The following is a 27092-nucleotide window of genomic DNA, read 5'->3' as shown; positions in this document are numbered from 1 at the left end:
CTTTGCTGTGTACTGTATATAAAGAAGGTTTCTTAAAGCACATTTTAATGTGGTAAAATCTGAGTGTTCACATGCCTACTTTCATCATTGGCAAGAAATATGATTGACATCAATGACATAAAATGTCTTAAATGCATAAAGAGGATAAAAAATGAATTATAAATGTTAGGTATTGGATAGGAAACAAATATGGAGGATCATTAATGGTATGGCTTTACATGACATATGTGTGTATACAACTGTTAAATATAGCATATTCCTTGTCAGGGCTAACCAGAAGAGCAGGTCAGGTTTATGCTTTACTGATTAAAGAATTGAATAAATTAAATCTTGATTATGCTTTATGAATCATATGCTTCACTAGCTCCAAGTAAGAGAGCTTAACTTAAGAATCTAGTCACCTACAAATTCTCTTGGAACATTCTGAAAAACCTAAATTATACATTGTCAAGGAAACAAACCAATAATTTTATAAAGTGGGATCCAAGGCCTTTTCAACATGTCTGTCCAAATCTCTATGTCTATGGCCATACTGGATTAGAAACAAACAAAAAATAATCTCTATAACATACATGCAGCTTCACAATCTACATAATCCAACAGTATTGCAATGTAGAGACATGTCAGAAATGGGCTAAGCACTTGGCTGTCTTTCCTGAGTACATGGTCACGGAGAACCAGCTCTGAGCCACCAGGAAGAGCTCCGAAGGAAGTTTGAGCCATGTTCTCTTACTATGGAGGACATGTATTTCCTCTGCCTGTCCCAAGTCATTAAATTCTCAGATTCATTTTCTTTAATGATGATCCAGACTCATGTTCATCATTAGAAAAAAGAAAGAAGGAAAAACACGCTTAATGAAGACATTTGCTTTAAGAAGCTGCCACAAAGACAGGTCTTTTCAGATGTAATTACATTTTTTCCACAAAAAATGTATCAGATTAAAATATGGTAATTGACCATGGTTTCAGGCTATTTGAAACCTTAGCAAGATTGAAAGCAGAGGTTAATTTCTTGCTATAAACAGTATAATTTGAACCAAAGAGAATCAGGGAGCATTTTCTAGTCTCCCAAGCACGTAAAAGCTAAAACTGTTTATTTATATCCAAGGTACTTAAAGGAACCTGATTGGACCCCAGGAGTCTGCATATGCTTTGTATTGGAGTGAAAATGGCAGCCCAGAAAAAAACAGAACTGTCCTCCCCAAAACTGACCCAACCTTTCCCTGGGCCACTGCAGACTTAAGAAGAAAGCCCTTGCAGAGACGGCATTTTTTAGGACTTCGGTGTGCCCAACTCAAAAATCAGCGTGATTGGGGGTTTAATGAGGCACTTTGTTATTCCCTGCAATAAAAACGAAAAAATAGAGACAGAGTTCTTCAGGCTTAATTACCACATCTGTTATTAGGCACTTTACCATGATTGACTGGAGTGTATGTCGGACACGGTGCCAAAAAAGCCTCCCCATGAAAGCAGTTTCCTGCTCGCTGCCTGAATGGCATTGGTCTCTGTTACAACCAGGATTTCCATGGCAAACAAGCAAAGCTTGGCTCGCACAAGCCCCCATACCAGCTGAAGGCACTTTTTCCTGGTGCCCGCTAAGCTGGGAGCAGGGCCTGGGCTGCTTGCTCTGCCTTCTGTGTCTCTCCAGGTAGGGCTCCATCCCGCTTCCCTGCAGCCCAGGATAAAGGGGCACAGGTGAGAGGAAGGAACGAGGTGAGATAGGAAGGGCTGAGCTGTGGCCTGTGGCGATGCCTACTTGCAGACATTAAAATCAGGAGTTCAGATGTGATGCTGCAAAGGAAAGGCATTTCTGAGCTCCCAAGGTCTCTGTGGCTAAATGGGTAGCAAATATGCAACCCCGAAGCCAGTTTCTCAGGAGACCTAGTTCCTTGGATGTCTTGGGCTCTCTGAACCAAATTGGACTTTAGGCATTTTAGTGTCTCATTCTGTGACGTACTTACTGGAGTCATACTTAATCGTTCCTTGTCCCCAGTAAAGCTGCTCATGGGTTCCTGCAAGTAGGTGTATGCAGGGAATCTACTAATTAAACAGCTCATTTGAAGAGGATTGCCTTCATAACGTAGGCCATCATTCAACTTTTCTGAAGTGCAGAATCCAGACACCCACAGCTCTCCATACCTCTAAGTCAAGTGACCATGCAGGCTGTTGCGTGGGGACATTGTTGACACAGAAAACCACTCTTCAGATCAGATGTACAAGGACAGCAAGCAAGCAACCTCATATCTGAATACACACCAGGTAGGAAAACACACACATACTCACCTAACCCTGGTTGTTTTAAACAACAGCCCAATGCTACAGAAATTGTGTCAGATGGTTGTAATGTAATTAATGAGAAAAGGCTATCAAACAAATACCCTATGAATACATTCTCCTGGAACAGTCACGTATAAAGAACAGTGTCCTAAGCATTCTCTCTCTGTGCATTCTTTGCCCTTTGAGAATGGGGTTGTATACATTTATGATGCACTACTCCATTGCTTTCTTGTTTAAGGCCATATCCATGGTGTTTAGATGTGTGACTACTTTTAGTGGTATTTTGTGTACAGAATAATATCCAGAAATAATGAGTAAAGTATGAGAAATTGGCAAACAAAAAAAGGTTTTCTAAAGCTATTAAAAAGTCTTACCAGCATTATAAAAATAAAAATAGTTTGTGTTTTCTAAAAAAGAATGAACATTTATAAAAGCCATTGTTTATGCACTTGGAGAAGTGTACATGGAACACCTTTTCTGACTTGGGATAGACTCTCAGCTTACTAGAGGTTCGCCATAGGGCCAACCCACTCTTCAACTGTCTGTCCAGCTTCAGGGGAAAGGGGGTTTTAGGAAACGGATCTCAGCCTTCCCAGACAAATGACGGTCTGGTGTGGAATCTCATACACTTCCTGCAAGTAGTGATTGCTAGAGGGCCCTCTCTCATTCATTCCGGGGACTTCTTAAATCTGGCCTTTCTCTCCTCAGCCCCTATGAGATAAATGATTGAGGCTCTTTTCAAACTAAGCCTTTCCCTCACTCTCTCTTTTTCATTATCCACAAATGAGCCTTTGTGATCCCTTGAGGACAGAAGGAAGATAAGAGAGCACAGCAGAAAGTGAAATTAACCTTTTCTGAACTTATAAAAAGACCACTCTTCAAGTAAGTAAAAAAGAGCCATTTCAGAGCCATTGTCTTAAAAAATAAATTTCCACCAGTAATGGTTTTGTGGTATTACAGAGAAAGAAGTTATGTGTGAAAATGTCTAAGAGCAATTTGGCAATAATTTTTTAGATATGACACCAAAAGCACAAGCAAAAAAAGAAAAAAACAGAGACATTGGACTTCCTAAAAATTAAAATTTTTGTGTATCAAAGAACACTAACAACAGAGTGAAAGGCAACCCACACAATGGGAGAATATATTTGCAAATTATATATCTGATGATGGATCAAAATCCAGACTTACAAAAACAAAAAACAAACAAAAACCTACAACTCAACAACAATAAAACAAACAACCTAATTTAAAAATGGGCAAATAACTTAAATTGATTTTCTTTAAAGAAAATATACCAATGGCCAATATGTGCAGGAAAAGATGTTCAATATCACTAATCATTAGGAAAATGCAAATTGAAACCACAATGAGATACCCCTGCACATCCATTAGGATGGCTACTATTAAAACACAAAACAAACAAAAAGCAGAAAATAAAAATGCTGATGAGGTTGTGGAGAAGTTGGAACCCTGTGCATTGTTGGGAATGCAAAATGCTGCTACTATGTAAAACAGTATGACGATTCCTCAAAAAATTAAACAGGTAATCACCAGCCCTAGCTGATTTGGCTCAGTGAATAGAGAATCAGCCTGCAGACTGAAGGGTCCTGGGTTCAATTCTGGTCAAGGGCACATGCTCCAGTTGTGGGCTCAATCCCCAGTAGGGGGCATGCAGGAGGCAGCTGATCAATGATGCTCATCACTTATGTTTTTATCTCTCTCTCCCTGAAATAAATAAAAATATATTTAAAAATAAATAAACAAACAAACAAACAGGGAATCACCATATGGTGCAGCAATTCCACTTCTGAGCATACACTCTAAAAGAACTGAAAGCAGGAATTCCAACAGACTTGTACATGAATGTTCATTAACAGCATTTTACAATACCTCTAGAGTGGAAATAATACAAATGTCCATTAATAAATGATTAGATAAACAAAACATGGTATCTATATATATAAAAGGCTAATATGCTAAGTGTCCATTCAACTGGTCGCTATGACATGCACTTACTACCAGGGGGCATACACTCAACACAGGAGCTGCCGTGATGCGCACTGGCCATTTACAGAGAAACGGCATGGCAGACCTGTCTCCCACAAAGCAACACTCGGCTTCCCCCAAGTGGGACACAGGCCCTGCCACCACCCTGGAGCAACACCCCACCAAAACACAGCCAACGCTGCCAAGACCTCAATGGCACAAAACGCAGCCCACAGCCCAGTTCAGCCCAGAAATGGTGGCTGTGGGCACTAGGTAATGATATCACGTAGCAACACCCAGCTTCCTCTCCCTAGGAACTAGCCTCCTTGGAGTTTCTCCAGTCCAGGAACATGATTTACTTTATAGCCAGGTGGAAACACTTTATACTTGAACCAAATGTCTGAGAAGCGTTTTCCTATGCCTCATCTCATTTGATCCTCACAGGAGTTCTGGAGTAGGTAGATAGGAGACTCAGTGGAATCCTGTTTTCTTTTCATTAGCCAGAAAACAGAGATTTAGAAAGCTTAGAAACTTGACTTGACTAAAAAGAAGTAAGAAGTGGTGGGCCTTGAAAATGACTTCAGGTTTTCTCACAACTCAAAATATAGTCAAACATTGCTGCAGTTAAATATTTTATCCTTTGTTCTCCTTGTAAGATCTACAATAATCTGCTTCATGTTAATATTACACTGTTGCTGACAATTACCTGAAAGAGAAGTTGGAGTGCTTCACTGGGCTGGAAAAAGTTTAGCTAAATCAGAAAGCAAGGCTAATTAAGCAAGTTTATTCTATATCTATAAAAGACTAAGTTGACTTGAGAGTGAACGATACATATAAAGCTCTCACTGGTGCCAATTGCAAGTGTGTGCTTCAATCTGTCATTGTCGACCCTGAATTTGATTTACACTTCTATTATAGAGAAAGGGAGAATAGCAATAATAAAATATTAATATTTCTTCCAATTAATTTCCTTTCAATGTACACAAATTCATGCACTGGGACGCTAGTATAAAATATTAATTAGCCTTAAAAAGAAAGGAAATTCTGACACATGCTACATTGATCCATCTTGAAGACATTATGCTAAGTGAAATAAGCCAGTCACAGAAGGACAAACATTGTATACTAGAGGCCTCATGCATGAATTTGTGCACTGGTAGGGTCCCTCACCTCAGGCCGATTGAGGCCAACCAACGTGGGGCGGGGGAGCCATGGGAGTTGGCTGGGGAAGTGACTGCAGGAGGTTGGCAGGCCACTGGAGGTTGGCTGTAGGAGCACACTGACTAACACGGGGCAGCTCCTGCATTGAGTGTCTGCCTCCTGATGGTCAGTGAGAGTCATAGCTACCAGCCAGTCATCTGGTTGTAAGGGTCACTTAGGGCTTTTAGATAGATAGATAGATAGATAGATAGATAGATAGATAGATAGATAGATTATACATACATTTCACCTGAGGTATCTTGAGTAGTAAAATTCATAGAGGCAGAAAGTAGAGGAGTAGTTGTCTGAGGCTGGGGCCAAAAGAAGTGGGAGTTGCTGTTTAATGGGTACAGAGTTTCAGTTTGGAAAGATTAAAAAGTCCTGGAGATGGCTGGTGGTGATGGTTGCACAACAATATAAACATACTTAATGCCACAGAACTGCACATTTAAAAATGGTTGCCATGGTTAATTTTATGTTATGTATATTTTACCACACACACACACAAAAAAAAAATCTAGAAGTAAGTTAAGTTCAAAGGAGTAACAGATGTCTGCCCAAGATGTAAGGACTTCTGTTTGCATCTTTTTATTGCCCACATGCATGGTTAAAACAAGCATTCACACATTCTTCCAGGAATCACACCTGGAATTGTACTCTAGTCGCTAGAACTTGAGAGTGGAAGGAAGCAAATGCCAGCAAATGTAATGGCAATGTGCTCCTGTGTCCGGGCAGCCCCAACCCAGCCTCCTCGGTGGCCAGAACATCACCTCTCTCGGCTCTCCAAGAGGCTGTAAAACCGGTGATGGTTTCTCCAGAACCCAGACACAGAAACCAAAATAGAGCAACTTAACTGTCTCTCAGCAAACGGAAACCAAAGGGCATCCAACCCTTTGAAGCCATAGTGCACCTCAGAACGCAGCTCTCCACTACTGTGGGCCTGAATTCAAAACCCTGACTTGATTGTTTAACTTGGAATGAATGGATTTAGGGATTAGGACTTTTGTGTGCTACTTACTTTCTCAGAAAAGTTCTAAGGAATTTGAGGATTTAAATGGACTGTCTTCCCCAATTTCAATTTTAAATTTCTCAGGTTGGACTTTCTGGGTCTTGAAGTAGCTTTGTTTAGAGATTTTATTCTCCCCTAACCCCTCTAATTGCTAATGAAGTTAAGATAACATAAAACAATGTGTTTGGGTTTGGTTTTTGTTGTGTGTGTGTTTTTTATAGAATGCAGATTTCAATCCCTTCTGGCAGGTATGCCCTCAGACCAGCTGTTATTAAATACCTATAAGGAGAAAAAAGATTAAATTATCAAGTCACAATGCACTTCCCAACAAAGCAGGCCACAGCTGGACCAGGGCTCTGAGCAACTGCTCCGCCAGGAGACAGCAAGGCTGTTGTCCTGCAGGGTCTGCTCAGGTCACCGCATGTGGCGTGGATTAGAGAGCCCTGCTTCTCTTACCCAGGCAGCACTGGGCTTCCACACCACACTCCTGAACTGGGCTCTGTGACGGCATGTGACACTCCTCAAGGCCTCTAGAAGTGTAGAAGGAGATATCAGACTTCACAAAAAATTGTAAAGCTAACCATTTTCTGTCTTTTAAAAAAATATTTTGTAGGTTTAAAAAGGAGAGAGAGAGGGAACAATTCATTTTTACATGTTGTCTGTCCTAATGGGCTGGAAGAAAATGCATCCATCATAGACAGAAAGAAAATTTGGATTTGGTATGAAGTTCGCTCCACGTGAGACTCAGCTAGATCCCTGCTTTAAGAGGAAAGAGGCACAGCCAGCTCAGCGGAGGAGCCCCCAGGAAAACAGCTGTCCCCACAGGGAGGAGCAGAGAGGCGAGCTGTTTATGTGGCAGTTGTGCTTCTTCCATTTGGTGTCTGGCTCCATGGCCGTGCCAGACAGCAGCTCAGGCAAAGTGGGGGCACTGCCCTCACCTACCCCACTGTCACCCACCCACTCAGCTGCACCCTACACCCTAGACACGGGCGAGAGGCTCCCTAGTTAAGTTCATGGAGTTGGAAAAGGCCTTATGTCCTCTTCATCTCTTAAATAAGGAAATGTGCACAAAAGAGTCTGTTGGGTTTTTTTAAAGTGCCTAAGATCAAACTGTGGCAAAAGCAGATCTCAAGACAACAACTTTTTGCTCCAGAAGCAGAAATCTTTCTACTATTCTGGGCTGCCTAACCAAGCTCTGGGGAGAAAAGTAAGCTCCCTCACTCTAGCACAGCGATTTTCAACTGGTATGCTGCAAGAATTTTTTAATACTTTCAATTTAATTTTTTTTAATATACTTCATTTAAAAATAATTAAATAAAATTCAGAGAGGAAGGGAGAGGAATAGAGAGAAACATTGATGAGAGAGAAACATCGATCAGCTGCCTCCTGCACACTCCCCACTGGGTATGTGTCTACAACCAAGGTACATGCCCTTGACCAGAATCAAACCTGGGTCTCTTAAGTCCATAGGCCGACGCTCTATCCACTGGGCCAAACTGGTTAGGGTGCAAGAATTTTTAAAACATGCAATATCTGACTATTTAGTAAGGGCACTGGCCTCTTTTCCCTTAGATTGTCAAATTAGAAAAAAAAATGACAAGCCCAGCTGACATGGCTCAGTGGATGAGCGACAACAAGAAGGTCACAGTTTGATGCCCAGTCAGAGCACATGTACAGGTTGCAGGATCGATTCCCAGTGTGGGGCATGCAGGAGGCAGCCAATCAATGATTCTCTCTCATCACTGATGTTTCTATCTCTCTCTTCCTCTCTCTTCCTCGCTGAAATAGATAAAAATATATTAAAATATATCTATAAAAAAACGACAACAGCCAACACAACAATAGCCATCAGCTGTGAATGAATCAAAATTATACCTTTTTTTTTTGTCAGATTGGCAAAAAATACGTATTTTGGTATGCCGCAGAATTTTAGAAACTAGTTTATGTGTGCTATGAAATGAGCAAGGTTGAAAATCACTGTCCTGAAGCATGTATTGGTTTCACACAAAATAATAATAATTGCTATTAATAATAATAATAATGGATTAATGATGCTGGCCTTGATATTTGCCTCACTGTTAATGCTTTTCATTGGCATCAAGACTAGAAAACAAAAAATTACCTCAAATCAGTTCAGTTCCAAAAATGGGCAGTTAGCTACACTCTGGAGTAATGCTGAAACTTCAAATGGTGATTCTACCACCCCCTCAATTCACATAAAATACATTTAAGGTAAACCTTGAACAGTGCCAATGAAGTGAAACTCCCTACACATCCCTCTCTCCTTAAGTAAGTTGGCTTCATCTGGACTCCTTTCCTCTCCCATGAGTTCCCCTTTGGGCCTTCAACAATGATTCTGAGGCCTGATACAGACCACCTGCAAGCATCTTCCCTTTCCCTAGCTGCTCAGCTGCCAGGAACTGCTGAGCCAAAACGAATGGGTGGGCAGCCAGCGCACACAGCTTTGTCTCTGTGGGCACAAGGTCCAGAGCCAGGCAGAGGCCCGGTCACCCCCTCGCATCTCAGGGATTTCACCATGGAAGAAACTGCACTGTGCTTCCCAATATACACTGAAGGGGGGTTGCTCTGCCTGGGGTTTCACTTGTGATTGGTCCAACTCCTGGACAGAGAGTGGGAAGCTGTTTTGTTCTGAGAACTTGGTGACAAAACTCTACTGGCTTCCTCAGCCCTTTCTATTCCCACTGACACTTGGTTCTGAAAATCAACCTTTCGGGCTTGGTTGCCATCCTTCTCAGCAGTGGAGCCTGACACACTCACCATCACAGAAAGTACAGAGGACACACCAGCCACCAGCGCATAAAAGCACTGCTGTCTCCCTTACGTGCCCGGGAGTGAATACCATGCCACAGGGCCCTTTGTTACATGGCCTGGTTTTCACAAATAGCACAACCTGGACAAGAAATGAAAATGCTCTTCCAAGTTCTCTGGCTAGACAGCAGTTTCCTTAGGTCAAGCTTTAAGAAATCCTTCTTAGAGAGAGACCATCAGTGTCCCTGACTGCCACCCCTGAACGCTGGACAAATTGGGAAAGACCAGCATTTCGTCCTTAGGGAGAGAGCTACACGTAAGCGCACAAAATTCTAAAGCAAACTTAAGGGACCACTTTCAGAAGGTCTCTGGATTTCATAACAATACAATATCTTCAACCAAGAACAATTACGCTGCGAGGTAAAAACTGGACCTGAAGGGGTAGCTTAGGGGATATAAAAAAATTAAACGCTACAGCAGCGATGGGCTGTGGGAGGCCCTCTGGAGGTCCCGGTGGCTGCACAAACAAAGCTTCCATGCAGCCTTGAAAGAAAGGCAAGGGGTCTTTTTCCAGCCCTGGTTTGGCCGAGCTCCAATCATAAGCTTTTCTGTTTTTGTATTTGAATGTCGGAAGAAAAGTGCTTTTGCTCCAAGCTGGTCTTCACCGAAATAAAAGTAGGCCATCTGGCCAGCAACGCTGAGGAACCCCCTGTACCTGAACCTCTGGCTGTGCACGGGCACAGTCATCACTCTTTAGAAGGATCTCTTCTCGTTGCCAGGAAACACTCACCTTTCCGGGTCTAGGTCACTGTCTTCCTCAGTGATGTGACCTCCATTACATCCCATTCCTTCGCACCACTTTGATTCCATAGCATCCAAACAAAGAAGAACTAGAAGGTCATGTCCAAAACCTGAACGTCCCAAGTCTGCATTGTCCCGGCTCATCCTTCATGCCCTCTGACAATGGTTCTCACTTGCTACTTACTGACTGACTGTGGCCCTGCTCATTGGCACCTCCCCTAGAGGAAAGATTGTGTCTTGGGGAAGTTTTAATCAAGCAGCAATGCTACCCTGGCCTCAGTGATATATGGAGGAAGATAAGGTCAAAGACTGCCCATGCTAGTGAGGATTAAGATTGTGGGTCAGGTTCGCTTTTACATGTTATTTTTATGTTCCCATTGTTCTGAATAATCTCAAAATCAGTCAGGTCCATAGATATTTAGGTTTCTATTCCACTTAAAAAAAAAGAGGGGACAAGGTCTACGTGTCTTGGTCTTCCCACGCTGCTATAGCCAAATGCCTCAGGCCAGGTGACTTCAATGACAGAAATTTATTTCTCATGGTTCTGGAGGCTAGGGGATCCAAGAGCCAGCTGCTGGGCAATTCAGTTTCGGGTAAGAGCTCTCTTCCCAGCTTGTAGCTGGTCCCCTCTCTCTGCATCCTACATGATGGAAGGAGAGCACTGATGTCTCCTCTCTTCTAATAAGGGAACCAATCAGCCTTACTGGGTCAGGGTCCTACCCTTATGACTCCATTTAACCTTTATCACCCCTCACAGGCCCTATCTCCAAATACAGTCACTTTGGGGGGAAGGGTTTCAACATAGAATGATGGTAGAAGCAGGGAGGACAGACACAATTCAGTCCATAGCACTATGCGGGACCATTTGGGGACAGAAAGGTGAATAATATAGATCCTATGTGCTCAAGGACCTTACATTTTAGAATCAGTTTATTCTAGAAATAGAAAGGTTCTCAATGTTTATGTAGTCTCTCCCCGCAAGCTCCAAGGATTCCTTCTAGTTACACGTCAAGAATGTACCTCCTGATGAGATGGTTGGCTATCAAACCCTAATTCACAGAAAGGGACACAGAGGCCCTGGGAGTGAAGATGGCCTGCGGCACTTGTGATGAGCTAACACAGTGGTCGACAAACTCATTAGTCAACAGAGCCAAATATCAACCGTACAACAACTGAAATTTCTTTTGAGAGCCGAAAACCGACTTCTGCGCATGGGCCACAAAGTTTCAGTCGCACGGTACGTGCGCACCCGCATGTGGTATTTTGTGGAAGAGCCACACTCAAGGGGCCAAAGAGCCGCATGTGGCTCTTGAGCCACAGTTTGCCCACCACTGGGCTAACATAAAGACATTAAATTTAATCTGTGGCTGTGTCTCCAGAGGGAGACTAGATGTGCTAAGGTCTGTGCCATCAACCACATTATTTGTCACTGGACTCCTAATATGGACCGTACTGCTCAGATAAAAGTTTAAAAAGGCTTCTTGATTCAGCATCTGGAAGAAGCATTATCTGGAAGCTTTTGCCCAGCCAATACCAGGACTGTAGTTTGTTAGAAAGAGAAACTGCTGTTTTCCTGAATTATGAACCGAGTTTGTATGCCAATAAATTCAACAAGTTCAATATACAAAATAGTATGACATATTAAAGAGAGCATACACCTGAGATGCAACAACCAGAATTCTGCAATAGCCTCACTGAATTACAAACAGAAGTGACCGACAAATCCTTGAGTAGAAATTAATCATCAGATACAAACAAATAAATAAAATTTACTGAACATTTACCATGTCATATAGTGTTCCAAGTCCTTGTTGGTTAGTATCACAGTTACTTCTCATATCCACTCCACTAGAGAGCTACCATGTTTATCCCCACATAATTAATATAGAAAATGAAGTCTAGAGTAACTGGCACAAGGTCATAAATAGAGTAGTCAATGAAGCGAACCAGGATTCAAATTCACTGAGTCTGGTTCCAGAATCCACATTCTAAATCATTACAGTCTAGCACACCTGTGCCTTCACTTTTCAAACACATTTGTCCACTGCACAAAGCAGCCAATGATTGAAATGTGTATCAGAATGCAAATCCAAGAGGGCAGGAACCTTGTTCATCTTAGGTGTTGTCCTTCCCTTTGCATAGAAAATCACATGGAACACAATAGGCACTGAATAAATATTTGTTGAATAAATAAATAACAGATTACATGTTAGATTTAGTAAAATTACTGCAATAGTCTTATTATATTGTTTTCCCATTATTAATTTCATTTTCTACTCCTGTCATTAATGATAGTCCTTTGCTATCCATTGCCTGGTGAAGTTAAGCATCTTTCAAAAATGTTCCAACTTGGCTTCAGCCTACACTCCCAACCTTATTTCTTAATATTTCTTATACAAACATTCCACTCTGACCATCTCTGCCTGCTCCTGCTCATGCCCACCCTTACCAGCGCCATGTGCATTTCTACCCATTGGGGAACTCTTTTTTTGCTCTTCTCTTATTACATGAAGCTCACTTATCTTTCCAAGTCCCATTTCTTCTACGAAGTCTTCTCTCCAAACCCACAGTGATTACACCTGGTAATGAGATGGATTCACCTGAAATCTATCACCTGCTTCCTCATCCTTTCCTGTCTTCACCAGCACACTAGCAATGTGCCGAGGGCAGGGGCCATGCCTTCTCACTTTTAGTGTTCTCTCTAACATGCAATAAGGACTTGGCTCACAGCAGACACATTGTGAACACAGACCAACTGGCTGATGCAGTCTTATCTAAATGCAAACCCCCTTTTTAAAATAAAACATCTTAAAAGTTTTTAAGTAAAATTCACATAACATAAAAATTCATCAATGTACCCACATTGTGCAACCATTACCACTATCTAGTTCCAGGGCATTTTCAGCAGCCCTAAAGGATGCCCCATACCCATGACAGTGTCACTCCTCATTCCCCCTCACATCAGTCCCTTGCAACCACAACTTTCTGTCTCTGTGGATTTGCCTATAGTTGGTATTTCACAGAAATGGAATAGCAAAATATGTGGCATTTTGTCTCTGGCTTCTTTCATTTAACATCAAGTTTTCAAGGTTCATACATATCATAGTATATATCATATATCATTCCTTTTTATGGGTGAATAATATTCCATCATATGATATATGACACTTTGTGTATCCAGTCTCCAGTCATCAGTTGGTGGACACGTGGGTTATTTTCACGTTTGGATTATTGTGAATAATGCTGCTGTGAACATCTATGTACAAGTTTTTGTTTGAACACTTTTCCTTCAGCTGACATCTTACCAGGGAAGAATAAATTTGTTAACTAGGAAGCCTCATCCTTATTCTACAGTTGAGAAAAATAACTTTTAAAAATAAAATACTGCCTTCATTAATACAAACAAAAAAAACAAAACAAAACAAAAAAAAAAAAAAACACACACACATTCATTCCCATGAGTAATTTTAACTGGTTTGTGTGTGTTTTTTTGTATTACATAATATTTAAAATTCTTTATAGCTTATATTTTGTATCAGAAACTACACTTTCTAACTTCTGTATTTAATTATAGGATCTTAAGCATTAGGATGATTCTTTCATAAAAACCATATGCAGGCCTTATTCTTAAACATGTTAATAATCTCCGCTATTTTAACATTATTTGCTGTTATAATGATAATGAATGTTTATGGAGTGCTTACTATGTGCTTACCATTATGCTAAATGCAACACTTGTTGAAGTATATACTGTTATCATTTCACAGGTGATGAAAAGAGGCTTACAGAGCTTAGGTAGCCTTCTGAAGGCCATGAAGCTTTAAGGGGTAGAGATGGGTTCCCGAACCAGGTTGTCCCATTTCATACAGTAAATAACAAGACCAGTCAGGAGTAGACTCAGACCAAGAAAATCATATATCATCTTACTATTTTAATCACATGTTTTTATGTGAATCAACAGTTAACCTTTAAGTTCAATGCCCAAAGAAAGTATCCAGAATGGGTACTCAAACCTCAGATAGATGTGCTATAACCATTTCAAAGCCAAGTTTCCTGAATTTTCCTTCAGGAGAAAAAAAAAAAAAGCTCCTGTTTTCTCTGTTAGAGTCTACTGGCTCCAAACAGCAAGCTGAGATGTTCTGTAGTGCAATGACCCACACGGATGATGACCAATGTCCTGCAGAGAGAAAAGGGACCACAAGCCACTCCCATGCCAGAAGCATTGTTTTGCTTATAGGGCTGTCCCACTTTCACAGGTACTGCTCCTGGAGCTCAGGAAGTGATGGCTGAAATGAATGAGAGAGATGATCCAAAGGCCTCATATTACTTTGTCCCAGTTAGAAAAAGGAGAGTGAGAAAAATAAAAGCATTCCAATTTGGACTTCAGAAGAAATGTCATCTAAAATTTCAGAAAAACATCCATGTCTATAGTCTTTTTCTGATTTTTCTGAACCGATTATAAAGAATAGAAGGAGAGTAGAGTTGAAATGAGATTTGCTATTTGGCCAACTTGGAAAAATGGTTCTGTTTTAGATTCTAAAGTGTAGGGTTCTGTTAACACTGTTGACCTCTAAGGCACTGAAGTTGCTGTATAAAAAAGTAAAACAATCAACTATGACAGTGCTGGTCCACGTTTTCTGACATAAAGCTCTTCCAGCTATGGAAGTAAGGGTGAGTTTGTAGATGTTTAAAGTTCCAGCCCTCCCAGCCCTGCCAGGCCCCAAATTATGCGACAGTTAAATTTCTCAAAATTGCTCATTTTCCATCAGTGTGAGAGCTTTAATTCTACATTAAACATGATGCTTTAAAAGTTTTTGAACTTTTTACTGAAGCATAAAATACGTTCCACAAAAGAACAGAGATAAAAATGGAAGAGCTTGTTACATTTTCACAAAGGGAGCATACCCTGATGAAACAGAGCAATGTTAGCATCCCAGACTTCCATTCCGACACAAGACTAAGTCCCAGCAAGCATCCTATGCCAAAAAAGCATTAGTATTAAACATGCGACTTGGGAATAAAAGACAACATATCACGTGCCTGTTTTTTCAAGGACAGCACAGTCTCATCTCTTACAAGCACCAAAAAGAGAGCCTCTCTAAGTCACAGGAATGGGACCAATGAATAGGCCTAATGACAATGAACCGAAAATCAACTCATCAGGTGTATGTTTAACACAATCCTTTTGCCACCTGCAAAGAACAGCCTCCTCTCTCCCCTCTTCACTTCTAAAGCATCTGTATCATTGGTAAAACCAAATACCCACTCAGTAAAGTATAAACAAACAGCAAGAGAAGAGTGGAGTGGAAACATAATGAAGAAAATAAAGCTAGTTGCCTCTCTGCAATCCACTTGCTTCTCCTGCTTTAATGGATTTACAATGATAGTCTATAATCAAAGTGCAATGACAGACTTAATTACATGAAGCTCTAAGTGACCTCTGGCAAATCACATGTTGCCTTCTTCTGGGTACAAACTCTTTAAGCCTAATGCTCCCAGTCAGAAAACCTCTTATCTCAGAGACAAAAGGATTCCTATGGCAATGAGTACCGGCTGCCTACACCCTGTAGAGATGCTCTCTGCAGCCCATTACATCCAGAAAAGGCTTTCTCCATTCTGCATCACTCAAGGCTGTATTTTTTTTTTTTTTGAAAGCCACTTACAAATATCCACAAGAACTACAGACTAAGTTTCTCTTTGAAAAAAACCCAGAGGCAAAGACTGAATGAATGGCATACTTTTTCATGAAGAGAATAATCAGGCTAAAAGAACAATCTGTGCAAAAAGTCTGCGACCTTCGCTGGGGCTATGACCTTGAATTTGAATCTTCTTCTGACACACAGAATGTAACTGATTGTTGAGCTCCAGATTAGATCTTTGCAGGAAATTTTGCAACCCTTTCCCTCCAGGGCTAGAATCCGGTTTAGAAGTTGGGGGCGAGGAATGGCATCTGGGATGTCCCCCAACCTCACAACTGTCCAAACAGATCAACAATTTTCAATGGGTTTAACTCAAAAACGTCAGCTTCAAAATTGATATCTGAATCTAGATTCCAAAGGAAATTACTAATACATTGTATATATGGTGACTACACCCAAGAACAAAGAATCATTCTCTGAGGTCACAGGCCTTGATTTAGGTGGGCTTGCAGAGCCGATACTTGTCTTTGATGAACCTGGAGAAAGAAGCTGAGATATGTCTCTTGGCCTATCATGAATAGAGAAAGAGCTTTCTCGTTTTTAAAATCAATAATAAAACTCTGCAATACGATAAGCTGGTGGTCATAGTAGAACACAGTTCTTCCTTGGTCAAAGATCAGCTGGGGGAGTTCACACAGACTTGTGTTCCCTTAACACCATGGCTCAAGCTCCCAAACCAGCAGATTAATGATGCTTCCACAGAATTACTTTTTCCTTCCCAAATCCTACCTCATTGCTGCAAGTAGTTTAACTCTGAAAGGCCTTGACCTCTTTTCTTTGTCTCTCCAATTCAAGTGTGTCTGTTTCCTTGGGGCTACCAAGCTCACTTGGATGGTTGGCCAGAGCAGAATGGAGCATCAGCCAACCCCTGAACAATGGGCCCCTTTCTCCGGCTGTCACATGAACAGCGTTGTGTTACAGCCATTGTCCCTCCAAGCAGAGACGGAGAGGCACGGGTTTTCACAGACCAGTTATTCTCTGTGATCCAGTCTGACCAAGTCACTAAAACATTAAAAAAGAGAGAAAAGAAGTCATGCCTTCTGAATGGAGTATAGCCCTAACAAAAGTTATGGTGCATCTGTGGACCACCAGCGTCAGAATATCTGGACCTTACTGCACCCCTATTGAACCCAAATCATTAGATGGGAGCCATTATCTACTGGTGACTCTCAGGCCCCTAAAGTTTGAAAACATAGGCTAAACAGAGGCCTCAAGTTTTCCTGTCTTCACTAATAACGGACTGCTTTTGCACATCTATCTGTTCAAGGGGTATACTGAAGATGGGAGGAGTTCTGAAAGGGCTAATACTTTATGCCATGATAATCAAATCTTACTGCGGGGAAAACATTTGGGGAGAAGATAAGTGAGGAAGATGAGGGTACCGAGGACTGTGGGGACGGAGACAGGAAATTAAATAATGATAACAGTGGGGTCAATGATGAGCATAAAGTGGGAGATGCCAGGAGAGGAGAGTGCTGAAGCAATCTGGCAGAGGCTGGAGCCTTCAGAAGAGGATGGATGGTGAGCACTTCTTTCAGAAATGAAGTTCCCAGTGGTAGGATGAACAGATGGCTCTTTAAAAGCTAGCAAGTTTAATATTTAGTTTTAAGGAGTAAATTTTCTCCATAGTTCCAAGCCTTAAAAGTCAGCCACTCAGAGGCACATGTTTGGTGATATTTTATGAAGTAAAGGAGATGTAGGGTGGACCATTTCATCCTAAAAGAGAAAGTACAATAGTGTGACACAGTGGTCCGCAAACTGCGGCTCTTTGATCCCTTGAGTGTGGCTCTTTCACAAAATACCATGACCTGGGCAAGTCTATTTTGAAGAAGTGTTGTTACAAGAAGTTTAAGTTTAAAAATTTGGCTCTCAAAAGAGATTTCAATCTTTGTACTGTTGATATTTGGCTCTGTTGACTAATGAGTTTGCCAACCACTGGTGTGGCAAGATCAACTTTAAATTAAACTTCTTATAGGAAAATATGAATTCAGAACTAGATGGTGCTACATGGACTACAGTGTGGTAATTGTGGGAGATAGAGAGGTGGGTGGAGGCTATGTGGGGATAAATGATGATGGGGAAAAAATAAGATAAAAGGAAGAAAACAGAACTAGATGGTGCTGGCAGAAACACAACCCCTGTCTCCATCCCCACACCCAAGAAGTCCCATAGTTGCTGAAAATGTTTTTTTGTTTCACACTTTTGCATGGGATGGGCACTCAGTTTTTGCTTGAACCTCCATAGGGTGCCCCACACCACATCTGGCTTATATACTGAAATAATAGCAGTGTAACATGAGGGGGTCCTTTAATGCCCATAGAGCTCTGGGAACAGGCAGAGTCTAGTCCCACAACCCCATGCATGGCTGTCATAAATGATTCTCCAACGTTAACTCACCCCTACTGTGAAATGATTTAGTCATTATTGTTTGAAAATGTCTTGCAAATTCCTGCTGCCACATGTTTGCTGAGCTCACTCCCCTGTTTAAAATACTCAACTCCTCTCTCCTTCCAGGCCCGAGGCTTCCAGGAAACCTCCGAGCACACCAGATGGAGTCCTCTCTCTAGAATGAGTTCTCAGGACTGCCCACTTGGTCCTTACACAGTCAGGTGTATTTTCTTTATCTTTTATTCTTTTAAGGCAAGTATCTTGGTAATTCCACATCCTATTTATTTCTATGCCCTGTTCACCTAATAACTAACTCTTGGAGCAAAAATAAAACTCAAGTCAATTAATTTTTGAAAGAACACAAAAAAACATCTTGTCATCAATCCCTCATCGAAAAAAAATAAATCAAGTACCCTTCTGAAGATATCAATGAACGTAGATATTTAAAATTTTCCATTTTAATTGTAGAAATAACTCCTGGGTCTAATTAACCTTCCTATTTTGTTCCATGAGGAACAAGTTAAATTTGTGTGTTTTGATTTTCAATTTTCCATCAAAAATTATTATTTTTTTTTAAAAAGAGATAGCCAGAATCGGTTTGGCTCATTGGTAGAGCGTCGGTCTGCGGACTGAAGGGTCCCAGGTTCAATTCCGGTCAGGGGCATGTATGTTGGTTGCGGGCACATCCCTGGTAGAGGGTGTGCAAGAGGCAGCTGGTCGATGTTTCTCTCTCATTGACATTTCTAGCTCTCTATCTCTCTCCCTTCCTCTCTGTAAAAAATCAATAAAATGTATTTTTTTAAAAATCAACGTACTAAAATAAATAAATAATAAAAAATAATAAAAGAGATAAACCCGAATCTTTACCAGAAGGCATTTAAAAGATCCATTATGAAATGGTCACCTGTGGTGAGGTTTTAGAACTAACCAGATCTGTGCAGCAAATCCAGGTCAGCCAGGATGTTAATGACAAGGCACTTAGTCACCCTCTATGATGGGGTCTCCTTGCTCCAAAGATAAGATGTTTTTAACAGATGCTAATGTCCTGCACATCTACCTATCAAGATGAGGCTTTCCATACTGAAATACTGTATTCTTTGTCTTAGAAAGGGGGAAGGGTACAATTTATGGCCCTCTGAGTAGAAAATTGAGGAGGTTGAAATGCTCCCCATAGTTTCTTTATCTAGAAGTATAAATCACTGGAAATGAATAGAGGAAATCACTAAAAATTAACATAGATAATAACAGGAAATATTATCACATTCACACTTCAGACTGGCTAATGGTGCAGAGTATGCATCATCAAATGACATTCACATGCGACTTGCAGTTTTGCAAATAAGTTGAATAAAGTAAAATAGCACTGGTTTGTATCTTACTTTTGTCCTCATACTATGAGAAATCCTCTTATTAAGGGCTATAAGTTAATCCTCTGCAATAACTATTTTTAAAAAGCATTAGGATGATCCCAGTGAAAAATAATATTAAATTGTGAAGAAAAGAGAGACATGAGAAATACAAAATCTTGGGAAATTCAGAAAAATAGAATGAATAAATGAAGACATTAGGGAACTAGGTAAGAAACTTATAAGAGTACAGCCAGATGCAAGCTTAAATTAAGGTTTAAAGAGTTCATTCTGGAAAGAGGATTGAAAAATGAAGACAAATCAACAGAATCCAATGCATCTCACTTCATTCTTAAAACTAAGCTAATTTTTAGAATGAAATCCTGGATACACATCCTTGAGAAATTGGGATCACTGGCATTAATTTGGCTTTGTTTGAAGTCTAAACAATCTAGACATTTTACTTCACGTATTAATTCTGTTAACATCCTGCCCTATGACATTGGAACTCGCATATGTCAGCCAGTAAGTGAACTTTTTAGATGTTGTTTATTTTATGGTGGAGCTGCCCATGAGCCAAAAGTTCCATTTTGCAGCATCACCAGCTCTGTCATTACCCTACATTTTTTTGTTCATTTGTTCAAATATTATTGTATATTCTCATTAATTATGAAAAATGAAAAAAATTAAGAATTAAAAAATAATAGTAATTATAAGAAAGTTTTGCATCATAAACTTAATATAAGTTAGATAAAGATAGAAGTTATTAGTCATGCCCAAAATGGCAAATCTTTAGTCAGAATCAGACATTTATTGACTATGAGCAGGTCAACTGTTGTTCAGATAAGAAAAATAACCAAAATTATAGGAGTTTAAAGAAAAAAATTAAAACATTAAACACTGAATGCTATGTCTAATGGCAAGGTGTAATTTAAAATTTTATAATAAATTTGGCCCTCTACAGCAAGCATCCTTTATAACATGTAGGCTTTTGCACAATCTTTGGACCAATTTCTAGAAATGCATACTATACTAAAGTAGAAAAAGCAGTGCCAAACAAGTCACCATTTTTCCCATCAAATACAAAAACAAATACAAAGGTGTTTATAAATTGAAAAGCACAAGGCAAAAGTTGTTTATTTCTATTGGCATTGACACTTTTATTTCTGTGCCCTGACACCGTTATTCACAACCAAAACCATCCCAAAGGTGTGATAAACTCAGGCTTATCATAGTGCTGCCATAGTGACATTAATTCAGTGGCATCTGGTGTTTCATAAGTCATCTTAGGCTATTCTATCTTGCCTTTTTCCACTCCAGGTTACTCATTTTCTAGACTATGTCTAACCAAACTGTAAATTCTTAACTGGCTTCTCCACAGCCCTCAGTCTGTACATAGTGACTGTCCCAAACACTTGGGATGCTAAGGAAATGTCAACTACTGTTCATTCATTTGTTCTTCCCTTACATTTTTTTTAGGTATTTATTATGTAACTACTATGTGCCAGCCATTTAGATAAATAGGAAATGATCATCTCACCACCCAGGTGTAGTCCTCTCCAGACAACAAACATAGTTGATTCGATATGATAGAGAATATTAAAGCTATCCACAAAATAGAGTAGGAATCATATGAGACATCTCGTAAGTTTATGAGAATTAGAAAATGTTTCAGACGGCATGTCTTCTTTGAACTGTATCTTGAAGGATAAATGGGTAGTAAATAGTTGATTAGATTGAAAAGAGGAGCAAGGACATTTCTGGCAGACAGAACAGCATACACAGCTAGGTGATGGAGGAGTGAAAGCAGGCAATGTGTTCTCCAAGGAAAAGTAGTGAGATCAAGATCAGTGGGGCTTAGATGCTTGGAGAACAGGGAAGCAGACAACACAGAGAAGACAGTGCAAACCTGGACATTTGTATCATATAACTTTCTGCTATAAGCTAGTGTTTCTCCAAGTGTGATATGATGTCACCTCCCCCAGAATCACTAGGGGATCTGTTAAATGCAGATTTCTGGCCCTTGCATCTGGGGTACAGCCCTGCAATCTGCATTTTCAAGAAGCACCTGGTGACACTGATGGTCACCATCTGGGGATTCGCCATAGATTTTTAAACGAGGAAATGACATGATCAGATCTGTATTTTAGAAATATGCTATTAGGCCAAGGAGATGATCATGAGGGAGGTAAAGCCATTGCTGCTAAATAAGCATGTGACTTGGGTTTGTATTAGAATCATCTGGGGAACTTTGGTAAAGCTGCAGACTTTTCATACTTCACCCAAGACTTACTGCATCTGAACCAAAGCAGCGGGGGCTGGGATTCATATTAGGTTGAACAATATTGAATTTCCATTTTATGTAGGTCAAAATGTCAGACTTTGGCAATTTCTCACAATTCAATCTATTATTTTTAACAAGCTTCCTCCATGCTTGATATACATCAAAGTCTAAGAATAGCTGATGAAATACAAGCAGAACTAAATACTTTTCCTTTTTTTTTTTTTAACTAATTATTTGTGTCATTACTTACTTTGATTAACATGCAACAATAGAAGTGACATATTTATGTACTCAAAGCAAATGTTTAAACAAAGAAAGTTTAAAAAACAACCATCAATGAAGGCTACTAATTTAAAGATTTTAGAGCCAGAAGGAACACTAAGTTATCCAGCTTTTCCCCCCACCTCCCTACACAAGTTTATGTTGAAGCTGATGGGGGAGAAGAACCCTGCTAGAAATTATACTGAATATTTTGTTCAATTTTTCAGCAATGCATGTTCTTCACTTTAACAGCTACTAAAAGAAATGTAGCTAAAAATATTTGAGGTTTAATTTATAGGGTGCTAGTGTTACATGAAGCCCTAATATATGTGAAATGGGGGGGGGGTAATAAAGTAAATACTCATGCATATCCATTTTTTTAAATAAAGCTAATGAACCTCACATAGAACCTAGAGCAATGCTTGGAATATAATAGATGCTTCATAAATAACTACTGAATAAATGATTGACCTCTTAAAAAATAGGTTAAAGGAAGTATATTAATGCAAGGAGTTTCTAAGGCAGTGTAGTTTACAGATTGTAAACTAAGTGTATATATCCCACCTGCTAGCCTGTCCCAATCAATAACCCTTTGGCACACAACCATTATCCCCCCTCTACAATCCCAGCCCTGCTACATACACTTTCTTTCCTCCAAAGGGGCCCAACAGAAAGATCATATCTGAGGTAAATCTGACAATACATTATGTTCTGGGGGGAGGCAAACCCAAATGAGCATGGTCTTCAAAAGCCATCCAAAGAGAAATAATAGCCAACATATTGGCAGCTAATAAAAGCTTTATTATCCTCATACTGCAAAAGTTACCAATATTAGCCTAGTTATGACAATAGCTAATACTTACTTGCTTATCATCCGCCAAGCTTGTTAGCACACCACATGCCTTATACTCATTTAATCCATTTAACAGCCCTCTGGTATAAGCACTGCATTATCATGCTGGTTTTATAGATGAGAATAGAGAGGTTAAATAATGACCAAAATCACACAACTGGAAAGTGCAGAGTTGAGAGTTGACTTCAGGCTACCTGGTCCCAGAGCTCATGATCTGCTCAGCTCTCTGAGCTCAGAGCACCAACGCAAAAAGCACCCTGCAAGCTGACCTCTTGGAGCAGTCCCGCCAGGAAGAAGACATTTCTGAAGAATATGACCTGGTCCCAGTCTTTTCATCCATAAGGAATGAAGCAAGTTGGGAAGACCCCACAGAAAGTGAGACCCAGGATATGAAGGAGAAAGGGAAGGAGAGCCAAGAAGGAATGTGATTCTCCTCTGCCTTGGGAACCTAAAAACTTTTGGACTAACCAAATCTTTAATTTTCCTCTAAAGAATTTGGGTCCCTGCCCAGCCGGAGTGGCTCATTGGCTGAGCATTGGCATATGAACCAGGAGGTCAGGGTTGATTCCCAGTCAGGGCATATGCTCGGGGTTTGGGGTTCAGCCCCCAGTGGGGGACTTGCAGGAGACAGCCTCTTAATGATTCTTTTTCATCACTGATGTTTCTATCTCTGCTTCTCCCTTCTTCTCTGAAATCAATGAAAATAGATTTTAAAAGAATTTGGATTTTCATGTGAGGATATTTTTCTAAATTTTCATTATACTTCATTTACTCAGTGGGATCATTCTAACTTCCAGAAAGAAAAGAGAAAGAAAAAAGAAAAAAGAAAAAATATTTCCCTAACCCAGGGGTAAAAGTCCTAGATCAAAGGAATTTAAAAGAGCAACATGACATAGGTCTTTCTATGGTAACTATGGCTTGAAGAATGACCTCTCCCCAACCTCCTCCAACATTCCTTGAGGAACTAGGCATGCATGCAAGGAAGAGACCCTCTGGTCTAAGCCACCCAGCCTGCTATCCTGACCCTGACAGGACGCTGAGAACGGGGGATGTGGGACTGCCCCAGGTCCATGGGCACCATCTGAATATCAAGTACCGGAGAAAGAAAAGTTAAAAAACAAGTCAAGATCCCAGAGAAGGGAAGCTGATCTCAAAGGAAGGTCCTGCGAAACTACTTTTCATTCTGTCTTATTGCTCCCAAGCTTCTCTACACCCATCATCACAGAACGGACAAGGCAATACAGGGCAGAAATTATGTAAAATGAAATGCATGGTGTGGATGTCTCCCCATGAGAAATACTCCAAGAAGTCCCTAAAAGCCCCAAGTAACAAGACCAACTGTAAACAATAACCATAAACCCTTGTAAACAGCCTAGGCTGGGCCCATCTCCCAGACCTCATGCAGAACCGGGGTATCCTGGAGAAGGAAAACGTGTCTCCCCACTTCTCCCCTCCGCTCCCCCCCCCTACACACACACACACACACACACACACACACACACACACACACACAAGAAACCATCGACCATCCTGCCAAAGTCCAGCGTCTGCAGCATTGAGCGTGCCCAACTCTTACCCAGGTCCAGAGATCCTGAGATTCGCAAAGCAAGCCTCTTCCCCTGGTTTTCACCGGATGCCAGCCAGGAAAGAAAACCTGTCCCGCACAGAGTCTTCGCCTCCAAGCTGCGTCCCAGGGGAGAACCACACTGGGAAGTCTTGGTTCAGGTTCAGAGGTGGAAATGCGGGAAAGGAGGCTGGTCTCAGCGCAGTTTTGCGCACCAGAGAAAGTACTCTGCTGTAAACTTGAGTAAGGTTTTCCCTTCTGGCCCGAGATGCTGCAGGAGGAGGGGAGTAACCCGAGCCCGGCCTGGATGCGCGCAGTTGCCGCTGCTGCAGCTGCCGCCGCAGGGGCAGTGGCCGCTGGAGGGGGCGTCGCTTGGCGCCGTGCGCGGTCCCCACTGCAGCCAGCCAGGATCCCTTGGCCGGCCGGACTCTTGCGCCCCGACCGCAGGTCGCCCTTGCCGTGGGAGGCTTCCACCGTCCGAGAGTGACCCCGCCAAGTGTCCGGGTCACGAAGTTGGAAAACCTTGGGGGGTCACTGCAGCGGGTGGCGGAGTGCGCCTCTGAGCCCGGACCACATCGTCCAGTGAGCGCCTGCGGGTCAAAACCCGGGAGGTGTTCTAGACCCTTTAGGAGGGTTTGGGGGACTGGGGACAACGCCCGAGCCACCAGCCGGAGCGGATGGGCCCGTCCCCAGCAGTGGCAGGAAGGGATGGCAAATGTGGGACAAAGAAAGGGGTGACCTAGCGATGCCCGGGTGTGCAGGGCGGCACAGAGCGGTGGGGAAGGTGGGGCCAGGAGTGGGGGGATGGGTGGGACCCAGGGAGCCTACTTTACAAAGAGGAAGAACTCCGGACCCGCAAGGAAATATCTGCGAGGCCTCACGCAGATTTCTTGGGGAAGGGCTCCCTCTGCCGACTCCTCAAGGAGGTCCCGGGACAACCCAACGTTAGAAAGTTAGAACCAAGAAAAAGTCTTTTCTCAATTGGCTGTGCGCCAATTCTGGAATCTACTTCTCTGACTGCCCGCCTTCTTCTTCCTTGCTAAAGAATGTCTCCTGACGACCCACACAAACATGAATTTCTAATTGCTGGGAAGAAGTTCGTTCTTGTGGTCTATCCTCCCCCAACCTTCCAAACAAAAAGTTTGTGCTCCACATCAACCCCACATGACCCTGTCCTACCACGCTTCTCTTCTTTAGATGAACATGAACTCTTCTTTCTCTGGATAGAGACCGCGAATGCACATGCGTCCCCAGTCACGAACTGCACCTGCACGTGGTCCATCCTAAAAAAAAAAAAAAAAAAAAGTGTGCTTCTCCTTGGTCGTCCTGAAGACAAACAGGCATCCCTGCCTCCTCTTCTGGTTAACATTTTTCTTTAAGGGACTAACCCTGCCACACTTAATAAAGTCTAGATAGGAAGGTCAGTCAGGATCCTTTCCTGTCCAGGACCTTCTCCTCCAGGGGTGCGAACTTTGGTCAGAGTGGCCCAAGAACAAATAAACCAAGAGCTGATTGATCCCCTGGGACAGCGTTCTTGAGATTAGCCATTGCCCTGGGCGTTGTGGCTCATGGTAGGAGCTCCTCTCTTACACTGAAAGGTCATGGGTTTGATTCCCTGTCAGGGCACATACCTAAGTTTCAGGTTAGACACTCTCCCCATCCCGTGGTTTTCTTCTATCCCCCTGCCCCTCTATCTAAAGAGAGTTGTTTCATATATTTTGTCTAAGTTTTGCTTATTTAGGGCAGGAGCATAAGTCCAATCTAGTTACTTCTTGATTGCCACAAAAGAAAGTTGTTTTTCCTTGATTTTTTTAGGAGCTACTCTTTGTACAAATTCCCTCCCATTTTTGGTGTGTTTTAATTTATGTGTATTGAATTGGGTAGACTTGGTTTCTGTTGCTTTCCTTCAAAGAACTCTGGATGATATACTGCAATGAAACACATGAAACATTTCAGATAAAGCTTCAACAGCCTGGATTAATGTGAGACTTTTCTACCTTTATTTTAAATACTACAAACACAATTCATATAATGTGAGATTAAATGGGCTTCTTTGTTGTTGTTATTAACTATACCATTCTGTTAACATGGAATTTATATCTATTAAAATTCCAATTATTTTTCACATTTGCTCTTAAGCCATGCTTTTTTTTTTTTTTTAAATATATTTTATTGATTTTGTACAGAGAGGAAGGGAGAGAGATAGAAAGTTAGAAACATGGATGAGAGAGAGTCATCGATCAGCTGCCTCTTGCACACCCCCTACTGGGGATATGCCCGCAACCAAGGTACATGCCCTTGACCGGAATCGAACCCGGGACCCTTCAGTCCCCAAGTCGACGCTCTATCCATTGAGCCAAACCAGTCTTGGCTTAAGCCATACTTTTAAAAATATTATTTACACTAGTTGGGATTTTCATAGTAATCTTACAGGACCATTTACACAATCCCATGAAATTCCATCGTTCTATATCTGATCCATTTTAGAACTTGTTGAGATTCTGATGGAGCTAATTCTTGTCCTAGCATCTTAGTTAACTAGCTCGCAGTCGAGATATGCGAAATTTGACTAGCAAGCCACCGGGCTTTTGAGAAAATACTGATTAAACATGTGGAAGCAGCTAGAAGTCAAAGGCAGCCCTAGCTGGTTTGATT

The 27092-nt window shown here is 41.4% G+C and overlaps 1 protein-coding gene across 1 annotated transcript in view; it reads right to left on the bottom strand.

Annotated features, from left to right (window-relative positions):
• Positions 1-24463, bottom strand: part of MEGF10 (multiple EGF like domains 10) — a 158241-nt gene extending 133778 nt beyond the window's left edge. The window contains exon 1 of the mRNA XM_084881395.1: positions 24450-24463. The gene's annotated coding sequence lies outside the window, so the exon portion shown is untranslated. The remainder of the gene's footprint in view (positions 1-24449) is intronic.
• Between the last annotated feature and the right edge of the window lie 2629 nt (positions 24464-27092).

This window comes from Pipistrellus hanaki, assembly GCF_964339955.1.
Source record: "Pipistrellus hanaki genome assembly, chromosome: 4".
Classification (NCBI taxonomy): Eukaryota; Metazoa; Chordata; class Mammalia; order Chiroptera; family Vespertilionidae; genus Pipistrellus; species Pipistrellus hanaki.
The sequence above is the reverse complement of the archived record's forward strand: the minus strand, read 5'-3'. Positions and strand labels throughout refer to the sequence as shown.